Source organism: Podarcis tiliguerta, assembly GCF_965153285.1.
Source record: "Podarcis tiliguerta genome assembly, chromosome: 13".
Classification (NCBI taxonomy): domain Eukaryota; kingdom Metazoa; phylum Chordata; class Lepidosauria; order Squamata; family Lacertidae; genus Podarcis; species Podarcis tiliguerta.
In genome coordinates this window covers 9,155,432-9,162,257 of record NC_139546.1, presented here as the reverse complement: position 1 = coordinate 9,162,257, position 6,826 = coordinate 9,155,432, and the positions used below count along the sequence as shown (strand labels likewise).

The 6,826-nt window shown below is 43.7% G+C and overlaps 1 long non-coding RNA gene across 1 annotated transcript in view; it reads left to right on the top strand.

The window, feature by feature from the left end:
- Positions 1-6,826, top strand: part of LOC310661726 — a 313,777-nt gene that overhangs the window by 150,635 nt on the left and 156,316 nt on the right. The window lies entirely within an intron of this gene.

Genomic DNA, 6,826 nt, shown 5'->3' with positions numbered 1-6,826 from the left:
GATAGAACCTTTTTTATGTACGCCACATCGCAAAGTATTGGAAGACACAAGATCTACCCACCCGGGAAGAATGGCAGATGAAGCTGATGGACTATATGGAAATGGCGGAAATGCCTGGCAGAATCCGAGACCAGGGAGAAGAGTCGATGGAAGAAGATTGGAAAAAATTTAAAGTATATTTACAGAAATACTGCAAAATTAATGAATGTTAGAAGAATGCTGGAATGAAGTTATATGGTTTTAGCAGAAATGTTATAAAGAATTAAGTAAAAACTGATTGTTAATGGGCTAAAGTGGAAAATTTAAAGTTAGATTGAGTTAAGATAAATTATAGAACAAAAATTGGGAAAGAGGGAAAGGATTTGCTGAATTAGCATTTGAACTAGAATACAAAAAGGGAGGTGTGAGGAAGTTGAGGAAACAAGTAAATGAAAGATAATGATATGGAATTTGGATGTGTTTTTTTCTTTTTATTATGCTGTTTTGATGTATTGTTCTTTTTTCTTTTTTTCTTATTTTTGATGTATTGTTTGTTAAATTTTTCATTGTTATTTTTTTTCTTTTACACTTTTTTCTGTAACTATAAAAATCTTAATAAATATCTTTTAAAAAAATAAAAAATGGCCCTGCCTCTTTTCTCCTCCATGGTTCCTCAGGCCAGAAGAGACACCACCCAATGACAAAAGTCAAAAATTCTCCTCCTGATAGTATTTGAAGGAATAGGCGAGATTTAGTTTTGAGAGAGTTCGGATCTAAACATGTGTTAGGTATGTTACAGATGGTATGCTACAAAATACAGGTGAAACTCGGAAAATTAGAATATCGTGGAAAAGTTCATGTATTTCAGTAATTCAACTTAAAAGGTGAAACTAATATATGAGATAGACTCATGACATGCAAAGCGAGATATGTCAAGCCTACACCAAATTAACAATCTCAGAAAATTAGAATATTAAATGAAATCGGCAAAACAAGGATTGCAAATAGAGCAATATTGGACCTCTGAGAAGGAGGAATATGTACTCAGTGCTTGGTTTGGGCCCCTTTGGCATCAATTACGGCCTCAATGCGGCGTGGCATGGATGCTATCAGCCTGTGGCACTGCTGAGGTGTTATGGAAGACCAGGATGCTTCAATAGCAGCCTTCAGCTCTTCTGCATTGCTCGGTCTCATGTCTCTCATCTTTCTCTTGGCTTGGCAATGCCCCATAGATTCTCTATGGGGTTCAGGTCAGGCGAGTTTGCTGGCCAATCAAGCACAGTAATCCCATGGACATTGAACCAGGTTTTGGTACTTTTGGCAGTGTGGGCAGGTGTCAAAGTCCTGCTGGAAAATGAAGTCAGCATCCCCATAAAGCTCGTCTGCGGAAGGAAGCATGAAGTGCTCCAAAATCTCCTGGTAGATGGCTGTGTTGACCCTGGACTTAATGAAGCACAGTGGACCAACACCAGCTGATGACATGGCTCCCCAAATCAACACAGACTGTGGAAACTTCACACTGGACTTCAAGCATCTGGCATTGTGTGCCTCCCCATTTTTCCTCCAGACTCTGGGTCCTTGGTTTCCAAATGAGATGCAAAAGCTGCTCTCATCAGAAAAGAGATTTGGGGAGCCATGTCATCAGCTGGTGTTGGTCCACTGTGCTTCATTAAGTCCAGGGTCTATGAACTCTTCCACGAGATTCTAATTTTCCGAGTTTCACCTGTACTTTTGGCATAGCTGAGGGCAGGGCCGGCCCAAGACGTTTTGGCACTTGAGGCAAACCACAAAATGGCGCCCCACCCTCCACCTGGGAAGAAGGGGTGAGTGAAGATCTCTGAGGGCAAAAGGAGACCAGCCGTGCTTCCTATTCCCCAAGAGGTCACTGTAGAGGCAGCACTGGGGATGGCTGCCATGCATTCCTTGGAGGTCAGATCTGCTGCCCCTGTGGATCCTACCACCTGAGGTGATCGCTTCACCTTGCCTCATGGGTGGGCCAGCCCTGGTTGAGGGCTTGCTATGCCTAATAAAAATTTGGGCTTTCCCCCTTGGAGATATATATATATATATATATATATATATATATATATATATATTTACTGTTTGGAACCCCCAAACAGTTCAAGCTTGTAAAAGAAATAATCCCTTTACAGCTTTATCAGAAGCTCACATTGGGTGGCATTCAGCTAAGTTTTACTCAGAGTAAACCCATTAAAATTATGAACCAGGTGCATTAATTTCAATGGGTCTCCTCTGAGTAACATTTTTTCTGACTAATGCCTGGAGTGTATTAACTTTATCCTATACAATATATCCCATACAGTGGTACCCCGGGTTACATACGCTTCAGGTTACATACGCTTCAGGTTACACACTCCGCTAACCCAGAAATAGTGCTTCAGGTTAAGAACTTTGCTTCAGAATGAGAACAGAAATCGGGCTCCGGCGGCGCAGCGGCAGCAGGAGGCCCCATTAGCTAAAGTGGTGCTTCAGGTTAAGAACAGTTTCAGGTTAAGAACGGACCTCCGGAACCAATTAAGTACTTAACCCAAGGTACCACTGTACTTTCAATCTTTAATTTGTGGAAACTGCATGCTGTTTACTGGGAAGTGAATTTCACTGGTGCCGGCAGAACTTCATCCCAAGTGAAAATTTAGCACTGCGGAACTTCGGTGAATGACATTTTGCAGTGTTCTTTACTTAATATTACTGTTCCAACAACAAAGTAGTATTTTTCTGAAATCTGGGATCCTGCCGGTTGCCTAGGATTGCCCAAAACAGCAGGAGAAAGATCTCAGATCGCATTAAAGGGATTACAATCTACTTCCTTCCTAATCTGGCTAAGGCCCTTGATGGGAAACCCCCCAGGCCTGGGATTTAAGCGTTCGCTCAATTAATTAGGAACCAACCCCTGCCGTAAACCAAAAACACCCTATAAGGAAGCAGGTTCTCCTTCTTCTTGACCCCAAGAGTACTACTTAAATTCCCACGTCAACAAAACGGAATTTTCCTCCTTTCTTTGCAGAATTCCTTGAATACCAGTTGTTAAAATGGAAGATGTGATAGGTGTTAGGGCCTCCAACTGAAAACTCATCCAGGCAACCACAGATAGATGTTTGGTAGGGGAGCTGCAGGAAGAAGGCCATGTAAGGTGCCATCCAACCAGCTTAGGGACTCCACTCCAGATCTGTGTAGGATTTATTCCTCAGCCTTTTCTTCTGCTGAAGATGTTCCACAAGGCAGCAGAGGTTGGGGATAAGCGTTTTCCTTCTCCTAGATGAGTTACCTTCTTAGACTGACCAGTCCCATCTGCCCCTCACTTCCCTCTACAGCACATGCAGAAACCAATACATACAAGCATACACATTTCGCAAGAGGGTCCCTTTTGCCCATCTTAACACCTGATAGGGACTGTTGGCAGGAGGCAGTCTTTCAGACTGCTGCCTTCAGACGGCCCATATCTGCTGATGAAGAGCGAAGGCAATAGCTCAATGCTGAGTTAGAAGTACCAAAGCCTGTTTGTTCTTCACCCTTTGCATTTATCGAGTATCAGAACAGTGGAAAGCACAGACAAGTTTGCTGAGCAAACTGGGTAGAATCCTGCCTGCTTATTTCCCCTTATCTCTGTGAGCAAAAGGGCTGGAGGTTGAGTAATAATTATATATTACTCATCTCTCTCAAAATTGTTCCGGGTCCTTCAGTTTTTGACTTATTTCCCCCCCAGCCTGTAGATTTGTAAACGTCACGCACACACACAAACATCTGGAGGTTGAAATAAAGAAGCCCAAACTGAAAATCTGGGAAAGGACCAGGCATCTCTCTTGTCCTTCCATACTTTTTTTTTTTTAAAAAAAACTGCTTTTACTGCTGCTTCAGTTGCTGCAGTAGTAAAAATGAGGACAAATATATTTGCTTTTTGAGGCTGAAGACAACTCGAAGACATTAGAGGTGTTAAAAACCTTCTCCACCACCTTTTGGTAAACAAATTTCCATCCAGATGGAAATAATGGCTTGTTATCCTAATGGCTTTTTTAAAATGCTGAAAGCTAAAAAAAAAGAGCAAGCAATACCCCGATTCTGAGCAATAAGACCATACAACACACGTAATCTGTGGAGTGATCTCTACTTGTGTTAACAGGGCACCCGGGGAGAAGAATCTGAGAAGAGAAAATCTGTTTAAGTGTTGACAGATTATTTGGGCAGTACGAGGTCAAACCCCGATTACGGTTTAATAACAGAAACTCTTAGGGATGCGCTCAATGTGATGGCTTGTGTCCTTTTTCCCCCCCTACTGGCAAATGTATATGTTGTATTTATTTCTTAGTTTCAAGGGGTTAGCATGAGCATTGCTGAACTGAGCTGATGGATTCTGAGCACGCTTAATGTTTACTTAGTTAAAGCCTTGCTGGCTTGAGAGCCTTTTCACACCTTTGGCCTGTTTGCAACATAAACCATGGCTGGCCATGAACAAGCAAGATGTTGGTGCTAACAAGTAAGAATGCTGAACCGCTCCTGTTTTCCTCCTCGCTTTGTCAGGCTGGAAGCAGCAAACCACGGGTTGTGGTCTACCATGTTCAATTGTCTTTTACGACCGCTGAGTGGTGACCCCACTGGGCGCGGTAATCCAGTCAGTGAAAAAGGCAGGCAGACTATTTTAGGGCACCTTTTCTAGCCACTCCCCCTTTTCGGGGTGAGATAAAGGGACCCCTGACCATTAGGTCCAGTCGTGGCCGACTCTGGGGTTGCAGCGCTCATCTCGCTTTATTGGCCGAGGGAGCCAGCGTACAGCTTCCAGGTCATGTGGCTAGCAGGACTAAGCTACTTCTGGCAAACCAGAGCAACGCACGGAAAACACCGTTTACCTTCCCGCTGAAGTGGTACCTATTTATCTACTTGCACTTTGACGTGCTGTCAAACTGCTCGGTTGGCAGGAGCAGGGACCGAGCAACGGGAGCTCACCCCGTCATGGGGATTTGAACCGCCCACCTTCTGATCAGCAAGCCCTAGGCTCTGTGGTTTAACCCACAGTGGGGTGAGCAGAGTAGATCCTAAAAAGGGCTGCTCAGTCATGGATACAGCTGCCGAGCTGCTCAACTGCCTCGTTCCTTGAGTCAGAACGACTGAATCTGTATCCACCGCCCATGTGCCGGTTCATGACTAGGGGCTTCCAGATTTCACGACCCTGATCCCATTACCATTTGCTGATCGCCATGGGACTTTGGGGGTTTGGGTTTGGGATGGGTTTTTGGAAGACGCCTGTGCGTGAATTTGTTTTATGTGTGTAGATCAGTGCACGCTGACCAGCACACAGTCTTTGCAGTAAGGCTCTGTTCCGATGGCATGAGTAGTGACGACGACTGGTAGATTCTTATCTGCTGCAGCCTTCATCCGCCTTCACAGCCGTTGTAACATACCGCTTGTTATCATCCGCCTGTTCTGCCATTGAGGACTTCTTGGATCATTCTTTGTCTAGCTCCTTCCCTTGGACCTTACCTCCTTGGGTGACCCTGCTGGGAGTACAAGAGTCCCAACGGCTTGGAGAGAGCCAGTGTGGTGTAGTGGTTAAGAGCAGTAGACTCCTAATCTGGGGAACCGGGTTCGCGTCTCCGTTCCTCCACATGCTGCTGCTGGGTGACCTTGGGCCAGTCACACTTCTTTGAAGTCTCTCAGCCCCACTCACCTCACAGAGTGTTTGTTGTGAGGGAGGAAGGGAAAGGAGAATGTTAGCCGCTTTGAGACTCCTTAAAGGGAGTGAAAGGTGGGATATCAAATCCAAACTCTTCTTGGATCACAAGGGTCATAGGAATGTGCAAGCCCACTCACCACGACAAGGTGAGGACCCAGCGAGTCAGTGGTCTACCATGACATAGGAATCAGCACTCATGGTTTGTTCCTCTTCTATTAAACAATGGCGTTAAGCCAAGGTTTGTTCTTTATGGTTTATGGCTTGCTGTGTTGCACTAACAGGGCCGTTACACGATAGCAAGCTCCAGTTTGCCAGTGAAATTACATTCAGCTGGGTGCCACTATCAATCCCAATGAACGTATGTACATGAGACATGTGCCTGCAATGTACACTAAACATATTAGGCCTTGTACTTAGTCACAATACATTTACAGGTGGTATGAGCATAGCTCACATTGCATTTTGTTTGTGGGTATATTTTCATACGCTGCAGTTTTGTGGCCACACGGCTAAAAATCCCCTTTTAAAATCCCCTTTTCATTGTATGTTTTGTCTCCATGTATTTATCATACAAATATATGTGTCTGCATGGTCACATATGCAGCATAGCTATTCTTTCACCACCCAGCACTCAGGTTGTTGTAGCATGTGGTATCATCCTGTCATTCTGCAATGTGAGTATGGTGGGGGTGGGACTAATGAATATGCTTAAAAAACATAAAAAGTGAAGAGTCCTTGAACAATGTTTGGTTGTGTTCATAGCTCTTCCTTTTATTCATTAAATTTATACCCCATGCTCCCTCCAAAAAGAGCCTATTTCATGCTACTACTGGAATCATTTGTTTTCCTGTGTAGAAAAATCATTCATTCGTATAGAGGAGCCACTCTATCATGAAGGCATGGAAGGGATAACTAAACAACACACAAGCCACTAACTCGAAAACAGCAAACAGAATAATAATATTTCATCAAATTCCAGCGGCAAACACGCTACCAGATAGGCATTAGTTTCAAATGGAGGAACGCACTGCCTCATTTCGAGCAAAGTCATATATTTACTTGCTTATGCTTAATATTAATATCAAAGGTGTAGTTTAAGAGTGATTGTAAAGCAAACATAAACATTTATTTAGAAAAGCTACGTGAAAAGTTAAAAATATT